General features: G+C 35.8%; 1 protein-coding gene across 4 annotated transcripts in view; it reads right to left on the bottom strand.

The window, feature by feature from the left end:
- The window catches only part of TMTC2 (transmembrane O-mannosyltransferase targeting cadherins 2), a 388,467-nt gene that overhangs the window by 15,642 nt on the left and 361,252 nt on the right, over positions 1–11,573 (bottom strand). The gene's annotated exons all lie outside the window — the stretch shown is intronic.

Below are 11,573 nucleotides of genomic sequence, written 5' to 3'. Positions count from 1 at the left end.
TTGAAATGGTTCACAGAAATTAAGCCATGCTCTAATGCCTATAATTTAACACTTGTATTTACTTTAGTCAAAGAAGATCAAGAACATTGTTAATTTCTTTGGTTCATCTAAGAGAAGTAGGAATGAAATGGTAATTATGAAGTCAATACTCTTAGAAAATTAAGTCCAGGATTCTATGGCATATGATCACTTATAGTGGCCATTTGAAAAAGCAGCCTGCAGCAGGAGTACATGTGGCTAATCTGTAGGTTTATTTGACTCCAGAACCTAAGGAACAATGAGAGGCCAGGAAGTATGGCCATCCCATGAAAAGAGGAATTGATGCATAAAGGTATCTCTTACTAAATAAATGGGATTTAGCAGAAATGAATAGATTATTTATAACAAAGACATAATAATGAAGAATTTAATGAGAAAGTCATGGATGGAGCCTTTTGCAGGCTGCAAATGGTCAAAATGATATCTCTCCTGTGTTCCTCGAAACTGTAATTTCTAAAATAAATTTGAGTTCTTCAATGATTTCAACCCCCATGGCCCATTTTCTTTGAGTTCTTCAATGATTTCAACCCCCATGGCCCATTTTCTTTGAGTTCTTCAATGATTTCAACCCCCATGGCCCATTTTCTTTTTAAAATATATTTTTTCATTCATTCAACATTTAATTTTTGAGCACCTACATTGGGAATTCAGCAGTACACAACATGGTTAAAAATCCTGGGCCTCATGGAGCTTGTATCTTGTTCCTAAGACATAGATAATAAGCACAAAAATATGAGCCAAATATATAGTATATTATATTGTGATATATAGTATATTAAAAAATACAGCAAAGAAAAGGGTGAAGGGATGTATGAAAGGAGGCCAGTCAACAAACTATAGCCTGGGAGCCATATCTAGCCTAGCCCTTTTACTAAAAAAAAAAAAAAAAAAAAAAAAAAAATCACAGCACATGAAGATTACATAAAATTCAAATTTCAATGCCCATAAATAAAATAAATAAATTTTTATGGAAAAAAGCCACACTTAATCATGTATGTATCATCTATGGCTGCTTTCGTGTTACCACAGCACAACTGAGTAGCTGTAGAGAGACTTCATGGCTGCAAAACCTAAAATATTTACTGCCTGGTCTGCTACAACGGAAGTATGCTGAACCCTCCTATACAATATTAAACAAGAAGATCTCTAAAGGTCTTAAGAGAAGACAGCATTTGAGTGTAGAAATGAAGGAGGCGATGGAGTAAATTGTACAAGGATCACCGCTTGTGATCACTCGTTGGTCTGACATGTTTTGAATGTTGTATCAAAAGCAGACTAATGAAGGAGTCAACTGCTATATTATAGATCAGCAATGACGGTGATGTCTTTGACAAGGAAAGGAGCAGTGGAAGTTGGCTCATGCAATTAGAAGAATGAAGCAATTTGCTGTAGTGGGAAAGACTACGGGATGAGAAGGTGTGGGAAGAAGATCATGAGTTCCATTCTGAACTAGTAGCTTGAGGGGTCTGTACTAGTGCAGATACTAAGTTAAATGCCGGGTAGATTAGTCTGGAGTCCAAAGAAAAGACCCCAGCTGGAAATTTAAATTTGGGAGCCATCAGTATATCAATGCTATTTAAAGCCACGAGAGAGGATAAGATATCTGAGAAAGTGACAATATAGGGAAAAGAAGGTCAAGAAAAAAGAAAAAAAAATCAAGGTCAAGAAATTGGATAGATGGGAAAGAACAAGCCAGAGGGATGAAGGTTAGGAGGAACCAGAGCTAAAAATCTGGAAACTAAGTGAAGAAAGTGTTTCCAGGAGGAATGAGTAATCAGCTGTGTCAAACGCTACTGATAGGACAAGTAAAATTAGAACTGAGAACAAATGGATTTAATGTTGTTGAGTGTTGTTCCAGTAACTTTGACAAGAGGAGCTTTGGTGACATCACTGGAGAAAAAGCCTGCTTGGAAGAGGTTCAAATGAAAATGGAAAGTTATGCTATAAAGGGAAGGAGGAAAATGGAGTGGTAGCTAGAGGCATAAACAGGCTTGAGAGACTTTTTGTTTTTCAATTTGGGGAGTGATAACATCATGTTTAAATGTCGATGGGATATTTCAGTAGGAAGGAAAAATCTGTTAATACAGGAGAGACAGTGAAAAAGAGGGAGTGAGAGAGAAAGAGAGAGAGAGAGACAGGAGGCAAGTAGCTGTGGGACTAATGTCCTTCAACAGTTAAGGAATCTAGAGAAGAAATTGAAGAGGCTGCTTTGAGCTAGAAGTATAGACAGTTTATAACAATGGGAAAAAAGTATCAGTTAAAGGCACAAATGCCAATGGATGGTTAGATGTGAAGATGGAAACTTGTGAAACTTCTAATTACGTTTGCATTCTCAATGAAAAAGGATGCAAGGCTGTCAGTTGAGTGGGATGATGGGGAAAAAGATGTTGGAAATTTTAGATGAGTAAAGTGTGAGGTTATCTAGAAAAATATCAGAAAGAATGAGCTAAAAAACGATAACATGATCGCCATCCAGCCCTGAGGGCTCACCTGAGGCCAGTGTTATTGAACTTTAAAGCAAGTTGTGTTTTTCTTTAGCTATGTCTAGTTTCAAGATGCAGACATGGAGCAAGATGCATCCATCCAAAGATGGATGTAGCCAGGTGTTGATGTGGCCAACAAGTATGATGAGGCAAAGGGACACCTGGGTGGCTCAGTGGTTGAGCATCTGCCTTTGGCCCAGGTCATGATCCTGGAGTCCCAGGATCGAGTCCCACATCGGGCTCCTCACATGGAGCCCGCTTTTCCCTCTGCCTGTGTCTGTGCCTCTCTCTCTCTCTCTTTCATGAATAAAGAAATGAAATCTTAAAAAAAAAAAAAAACATGATGAGGCAAAAACAAGCAAAGGAATGATTATCATGACTGATCTTGGCATTTATTTAAATAAGGAGGTATGTGAGGCATAATGTGGTCTAGGACACTGAAACGCTGGTGATTTCTATGGACTGTAGATCTTGGGTGTGGCTGGAGCATTTGGGATGTTGGTGCCACAAGTGGAGATGGCAGTCAGGTCATGGGATGTTTGAGTGGAACTGTGAGTTTCAGGAAACAGCAACCAGGCAAAAGAGGAATACACAGAGTTTTATGGGGATTAGATTCTAGGCGTAATGGACGACTTGTGAGAACTGGGCTTTTGGGGTGACGTAGATAATCGTGACAGTACCAAGGAGAAAACAATACGACAATTTTATTAACAAATACTAGTAAAAATGGGCTTTCATTAGGATAACGGTTTAGTAAAGTTAGGGTTTTTAAAAGATATTCTCCACTTGTTAACAACTCACCTTAAGCACAAAAGCAGCTGCTATTGAAGACTCTGGAACTTCCACCAAGAATGCAAGCAAGGCACCAAAAGCATATCCTAAGATGATTCTAATAATTAACACATTTCTTAATTTTGTTATTAGATTGTTCTAGAGGCTTTGCAGTTGGTGTTTTCGAATCTTAATTCTCCTTGTACTTCAGAGGCTAGCTGAAAACAATACTGATCACATTTTATTTGGTGTCCACTAGAATTTAATAAATGAAAACTAAATGTATATGTTAAGTAAATTAAAAGAACCATGGATTTAGCATAATAACCAGTTCTATTATTTTAGAGTTACAAACTAAATTTCAATATTCAGTGTGGTGATTCAAATAGTGATTATCTCTTGTGGGGAGAGACTAGTGGTTGGGTTAGGAAGCACAGAGGTAGATGGAAGTTAATGGCAATGGTTAGTCTTAGAAAGTTCCATGATGTTCACAAGCACAGATTTCATTGTTTATTATTATGCATCTTTACTACAAAATGTTAGTATATTCTATGTGTTTAGGTGTTGTATTTTAAATATATCATAACACCATACTTCTGTTGGGCTCTTCTATTAGCAAAACCAAAAAAAAAAAAAAAAAAGTTCTACATTTCCAGAGAAGAAATTCCCATCTGCCATATACCTTTGTCTGAAGTCAAGTAGGCACAGGTGAATGAGATGCCACACCATCCTGTGACCCAACATTAAACACACAAAAATCATCACTGTCACTAGATTACATAATATTTATTTAGATTTATATCTATGTTTGCTGTTTTATCTGCTTCCCACTCCTTCTTGCATCTGAGCTTCTCCTTTTTAGAGGTTTCTTTAGTGTAAAAGATTATTGACGGTAATATTTTTCAATTTTTGATGATATGATGTGTCTTTATTTTACCATCATTGCTGAAAAATATTCCTGGATGCTAGAAGGTTATTATAGAATTTTTCTTTTAACATCTTAAAGAAATTATTTCATTATCTTGTGTCTTTCAGGGTTGCATTAATTTTATGTGATCTTGGTCAAACTAGCTTTCCTTCATAGGTAGGTTTTCTTTCTGGCTGCTTTTAGGTTATCATTTGCTTCTGGTTTCCTATAATGCACCATGCTGAGCCTGCATATAGATTTCTATGTATTCAATTTGGGACATATTGTGCTGTACATCTTCTAATTATCTTAGAAAATTCTTGGATATTCACTATGCTATCCTTAATGTCTGGGGCTCTGAATAGATATTACATATTCTCATTGTATTCTCCAGTTTTCTTAACTTTTGTATTCTTCATTTTCCCTTTTTTAAAAATATTTTTATTTATTCATGAAAGACACAGAGAGAGAGGCAGAGACATAGGCAGAGGGAGAAGCAGTCTCCCCACAGGGAGCTTGATATGGGACTTGATCCCAGACCCCAGGATAATGCCCTGAGCCAAAGGCAGACGCTCAACCCCTGAGCCACCCAGGCGTCCCCCTCATTTTTCTTTTCTGAATGGCAGTCTAGGTATCTTAAATTCCATTAATATTCTCATTTGTGACTAATCTATTTAATTTACCCCTTGGGCTTTGAATTCAAGAATTCTTTCCTTTTCAAGACCACCCTATTATCTACTTAAATATTTCATACAAAGCAATCCTGTGTTCTGTTTCTGACATTTCAGTATCTGTAGTCTTTGAAGGTTTAAATATTTTGTTTTTGCGGGCTCTCACTTGTGGTTACTTCCTTGGGGCCTTAGTGATCTTTGAGTTTTCTTTAACTAATGAATTGTTTGATCTTAATCTGAGGAATCCAGAAGGACTGAATTAGGGATGCTTTTCTCCAGAGAGGACTTGCATCTACAAATAGAAAATACCACCAACCTAAAACTACCACATTCTGCCTTGAGGGTCCTGACTCACTTACACTTATAAGCTCTGTTTTACCACCTTGGTGCAAGCACAAGATTCATTAACCAGAAGGCAAGGCCGCTATTGAACCCCATACTCAGGATAACCCTGCTCCTACAGGTGACTTGCCATTGAGAATCCCAAAGTCCAGTTCAAAGTTTTCTTTCTTCTTTGATTTTGCTTTGCTCCTTAACCCCTACCCATTACTTTTTTTGAAAGAATGGTTATTCTCGTCCTCTTGAAAGCCCAACAAAGGAAAAATATTATTTTATCCTCTACCTGAGGAGAGAATTGCTGTGGTCTGTTATGCTGACAAGAAGTAGGAATCTTTGTGATTACAATGAAAGTCATTGAAATTTTGACAGTTTTAAGAGTTGGCTTCAAAATTCAAGAGCATATGAATGAAGAGCTGGTTCATGACTATGTAGCCTGAATCCTGTAAATTATACCATTCTAAGTAACAGGGGAAGGAAAGTGGATCTTGCTCTCAGAATGGTTTCAAAGGGAAGAAGTAGCAAATATAGAAAAGCAACATAAACAAATAAAAGCATACAGAGAACACTTTGACATCCTCCTGGAATATTATCCACTTTTGGCAGGACTCTACTTTGTTTAGCTTATAATTGAGAACCACTACACAACCAAAGTTTATTTATCAAAAAATATGTAGTACCTTAAAAGAAGTACATAGTGCTTTTCTTATAAGAACACTTACCATCATGGGAATAAAAGGCACAACATAGGAAATAAAATCAATGGTACTGTAATAGGCTTATACGGTGACAGATAGTAACTACACTTGTGGTAACTACAGCATAATGTATAGAGAACTTGAATCTCTATGACGTATACCTAAAACTATCGGAATAATGAGTGTAACTATACTCAAATAAAAAAAATTTAAAAAGAGCATGGGGGTACCTGGGTGGTTGAGTGGTTTAAGTGTCCAACTCTTGATTTCAGTTAAGGTCATGATCCTAGGGGTTGTGGGATGGAGCCCCGTGCTGGGTTCTCTTGTGCTGAGCATGGAGTCTGCTTAAGATTCTCTCTTCCTCTCCCTCTACCCCTCCCCCCCATATAAATAAATAAATAAATAAATAAATAAATAAATAGCACTTATCACATGCTTGACTACTTTGCATTTTGGCACAATCCCTTTCTTACAGTTCATGGAAATTTTAGTTTCATATTTTGTTGTCAGCAGAGCAATTCTCCCTCTTGCTGAGATAAAAACTAATTTCAGACCCACAAAATGAGAACAAGGGAATTTCCTTCATCTATTCTCTCTCTTTATCACTAAGCAGCAAATTAGAGTAGCAAGTACTGCTACTTCACAGAACACATATATTTGTTCCTTTCTTCACCTACAGAAAGAGTTAAAAAAAAATAGCCTACTTCCTGTGCTGTCAGGACTGAGGTTCACAGAATGGATAAGGGATTCATGTCCTACTTCCCTTGTTGGCTACCTCAAATCAAACTTTTTCTCATGTGAGGACAAATGCACCTACAAGCACATATGCACTCTAAGGGACTGCAAGGGGCAAAGTTGTACCCAGATGCAAAGAACAAATGTCAATAAAACCCAGTCACTTATGGATTACTGTCAGCTGAAATATTTAGGAATTATTCATACAATATTAACTTGTTATCTGCTTTCTACATGTAATTTCCTAAGTGAAAACAGCATTAGCTGGCTGTTAACTTCTACATGGAAAATCATTTTCAATCTCAATGCAGCTACTTAGTATGTATTGTACATAAAGCCTCTATATCTTCTTTAGTCTTAGTTTCCTAATGGGTCAAAAAGTCTATCACCATCATCATCATGATGTCATTATTTATACTGCAGGTACTTTACATTTGTTTGCTACTTTTAAATCGTTCAAAGCACATTCACTTACATGGTTTCATTTCATCCTTGCAGGTGACCAGAGATATTTGGATCTTGAAGGATAAAGTAGGTAGTTCAGGGTAACACAACCAGTAATCAGTATTTCTGGGCCCAAACCCCAGTTTTCCACTCCATTTCCACTCTACTATTCCAATTTATTATGACGGTGCCTGTTTTCATTTTGGTAAACATAGGTAGTTGTTCATAATGCTTGTCATAAGCATCTGGGTACATTGGGTTGACAAGACCCTATAACCATAATTTAAGGGCATATGGTTAACTAAAAGATAGAGATAATGACAGACAGAGTATTGACAAATAGAGAAAATCTATTTGCACCAACATGAATTTTGTATGATTTTTCTGAAACATACTAAAAAGCATTTGGGTCATAAAATTATTCTTAATTTAGCTTTTATTTCTTCATGTACTCAGAATAAAAATAAATATCTACTTGAAGAAAAAGAAAATATGTATCTTTATAGTCGGTCCACTGTTCGCAAACAGTATGGTTAAAATTATACTGCTTAGGTATTGAGAAACAAAACACTGCTGTTCAAGATTATTTAATTATACCAAATATTCTATTGAAGTTTTATCTTTGCAAAATAATGTCACTAGCAATCATGCTAAATGCCTGTTATTTTAATGTACTTATACATTTATAAATTTGCTTTCCATGATGTCCTATTGAATGAGGATTGATTAAAATGTGATCAATATTATTAAACATGAATTATAATGTTGCTAAAGCAATTCAATAACAAAATAATTGATTAATCAATTAGAAGCATCGATATGTGCAGGTAGAACCATGCTTACTTTCTGAGATTAGGTTCCAGAGGTTTCGTAAGAGCTACTTTCAGTGTTTATTAGGTGTTAGAGATGAAAAGATTACCTTAATTGCAGCCTATTCTTACTAGCATTTGTTAGTTAAAAACAAAAAACAAAAAACATTTTCTAGATAGTAAAATATAGTAAAATATAGGTCCATATACACTAGTTTAGGGAGCATTAACAATAGGATTTTTCTCCATGATGTTTTATCTACATAATTACACTTTGTTCAGACAGATCATTCTTGCTGGAAATAGGAGAAACACCTTAGATTATAAAGGGGTTGATAAATTTATTTCCAAAAGAGGAGGAAATGTTTTAAGATAAATGTACCAAAAGCCATATCTATATCTATCTATATAGGTCTATACATATATCTTCAAAATGGCAAGTGGAAACAGCTCTGGATTAGCAATAGAAGATCTGGTCTTTAATCCCTACCTTCCCATTTCCCACCTGTATTACTCTGGAAAAATTACCCAACGTTGCCCACGTCAGTTTCTTGTATGAAAACCCAAACCAAACCAACCAAACAAAAACCCCAGCAGAAACAGCTATCATTTTTCTTATTGGATATTATGAAGAATAAGTAATAGAGTAGGTATGCAAACAATATGCAAATGTGAAAAACTCTACAGAAATGTTAGTTATTATTTTGCAGCATGTTACCAAAAAAAAAAAAAAAGCTGCAATATTTCAGTGGTAATTTGCAAACTTTGAGATGGTACTTCCTTAGCATGCATGCACACACTCACACATAAATACATACATACATACATTGTTTATAAGAGGAGGGTAATCTAAAACTGGAAAAAAATCAACAATATTTTTTTCTAGTGATTTGCGGAATATAAATTCTGTTTTGTGAATTCTTCAGTTGAAGAAGAACAGTAATAGGCCTTGGAGAATCTCTTAATCTAGCTTACTCTCAAGAGGCATCTGAGGAAACATAAATATCTGTGCATATATAACTGTGCATAGAGCATATACGCAAATATATTTCTTTTTCCTTCCTAATGCTGGAGGAATTTGGACTCTAGGAAAAAGTAAAATTTATTAATAGTAGCACAAAGAAATTCAAAACAGCATATGTTTAAATGTTGACTCTAAATCACAAGTGTACACTTAAAATCCAAAATGAGTAGACTGTGTCAATATTGTACACAGTAAGACTTTTATAATAGAAAAAAATTAAATTGTACTCATTTTTTTGCCTATGGGGTTGTTTCTATTCAGTTTGGAAAATTTCATTACTGTTATAAATCTTTACCATAAATTCCAAAGAATAACACCTACTGTGTAAGAAAAGAGAATGAAATTAAGCTTTTAATCAAGAAATTAGGAGCTCCCTGGGAAATAGTTGAGAAAGTATGTCATATTTCATTCTTTTGCAAAGTAGAAAAGTCTGAAAAAATATTGAACCCTTATAAAAGGATATTGGCTTTAAGAGAATCTGATGATTATGAAGCAAAATCACTACCTCTCAGCAAAAGAAATGGATCTCTCTTCATAGAGCATATTCATTAAATACATCATTAAAAATTTGACAGTGTCTAATTTACTCTGAATTCATTAAAAAGATATGAAATACCCTAATCTAACAAGTCTCCTCAGTGGGTATTTAGGTTGTTTCTATTTTCCTTGTTAATAGAAACAATACTACAATACACAGAAATATTTGAGATAGATTTTTAAGGATTAATTCATGCAGCTGGAGAAGAGCAGGGCAGGATGTATGAGCAGATGAATTTCAAAGGAATAAAGGGTAAATTATATGGAATTTTAGAGTATGTTGAGTTTTTGGATGGCAAGTAGCACTGGGGGTTGGAAGGTAGTAACAGCTAGTACCTTGTCGTACTATGGTTGTAAGCAGTGAGACAAGGCATAGAACATCCTTTCCTAAGGAGGAAATATGTGCATCTTTCACATATTTGGTTCTGCTAAAACTTTTGTTAGAAAAATGGCTTTGTCTCTAGCAAAAACTATGGGAAAAGATTATCAGCAATGAGAAGTCAGAGAGTACTTTTAATAGTAATTTGAAAGTACTGTGTTTAGAAAGATGCAATTCTTGTCGCGAGACTGAAGAATAGATTTGAGGGACTGAGATATGAGGCAGAGAGAGTAGTTAGAGACCTCTTAAAGATTTCATGTAAGGAATTAGGAAACCTAAGCTCAGGCAATGAAAAGAGAAATGAAGAACTATTAGATCAAGTCATTTGGGATTAATCCTAATCTGGTACGATATAGTGATCTGCTGATCAAGGGTGAAGAAAAGGAAGGAAAAGTGAAGGTAACTGAAGTTATTAGTTTGACCAACTTGAGTGGAGGGTAAATGTGATAACCAATGTGAAGAATCCATGAGGAAGGGATGTTCTGAGACAGGAGGATGGAGTCAGTAATTCTGTATTTTCCATTTTTTTCCATCTCTACCTAGGACCAAACCATCATCATCTATAGCATGGACCATTTCGATGGCCAAACTCTGCTTCCAGCTTGCTTCTATAATTAATTCTCCACACAGTAGCCCCAGACAGCTTTGTAAAATTTATTTTTTTAATTATTTTTTTAAACTTTTATTTATTTATTCATGGAGATACAGAGAGAGACGTAGAGACAGAGGCAGAGGGAGAAGCAGGCTCCCTGCAGGGAGTCCGATGTGGGACTCAATCCCAGGATCCCTGGATCATGACCTGAGCCAAAGACAGGTGCTCAACCATTGAGCCACTCAGGTGCCCTCAGCTTTGCAAAATTTAAAGGAAATTATTTTACTCTAATATTTAGATCACCCAAAAGGTTTTCTTCTGTACCTAAAATAAAATTCAAAGTCATCCCTTTCTATCCGTACTTACCTCTCCAATGTCAGCTCTTGCCCTTCCCTCTCTCACTCATATGCTCCCTCCACTTTGGCCTTCCTTCTGCTCCAATCTTCCTTCCATTTTGCTTTCAGGCCTTTAAATGAGCTGCTTCTCTTCCCACATTTTTGCATGACTGGTTCCTTGCAAGATCACTCCCAGATTATATCTCATTTTTTAAGGGAAGCTAAAAAGTGATTATCCAACCTAAAATACGGGTCTTGTTTTCTTACAGCTTATGTTTTATTTTACTCGTAACATGCATCATTCAATAATATTTCATATGTGTAAGTCCTTTCACCATCAGAAAAAAAAATTCTTTTTGTAAACAGAAGAGACCTTATTTACATGGTTTCCTGCTAGTTCCTAATATCTAGAGCAGAGACGCTGATGAATGGGTATTCAACAAATATTTGTTAAATGAAAGAATGCACACTATGCTTGAAATGGCCCGTGGTACAACCATGTAGAGAGCTGGAAACTACTTGTGAGTGTGGGGAAAGATCAAGTCTAGAGAAACAGAGGAAAGAGATACAGCTGTACTACAACCGATTTCTATCTTGTAGGCTCAGCTACTATTTATGTTTGCATGTTGTGTGTGCATGTGCATGTTTGAGAAGGACGATTTTTGCATGATAATTACTTTTAAATAAATTCAGTATACCCTTTCCAGGACACAGAATCAAACTGAAACTCCTCTATCCCTAATTTCTCTCTAGATGACCAGTAGTCTAAATTGAAACCTTGGCTGTGCCACTAGTTAGGTGTGTGACTTCAGG

This window comes from Canis aureus, chromosome 13 (assembly GCF_053574225.1).
Source record: "Canis aureus isolate CA01 chromosome 13, VMU_Caureus_v.1.0, whole genome shotgun sequence".
Taxonomy (NCBI): Eukaryota; Metazoa; Chordata; class Mammalia; order Carnivora; family Canidae; genus Canis; species Canis aureus.
This window is presented reverse-complemented; position numbering and strand designations above follow the sequence as displayed.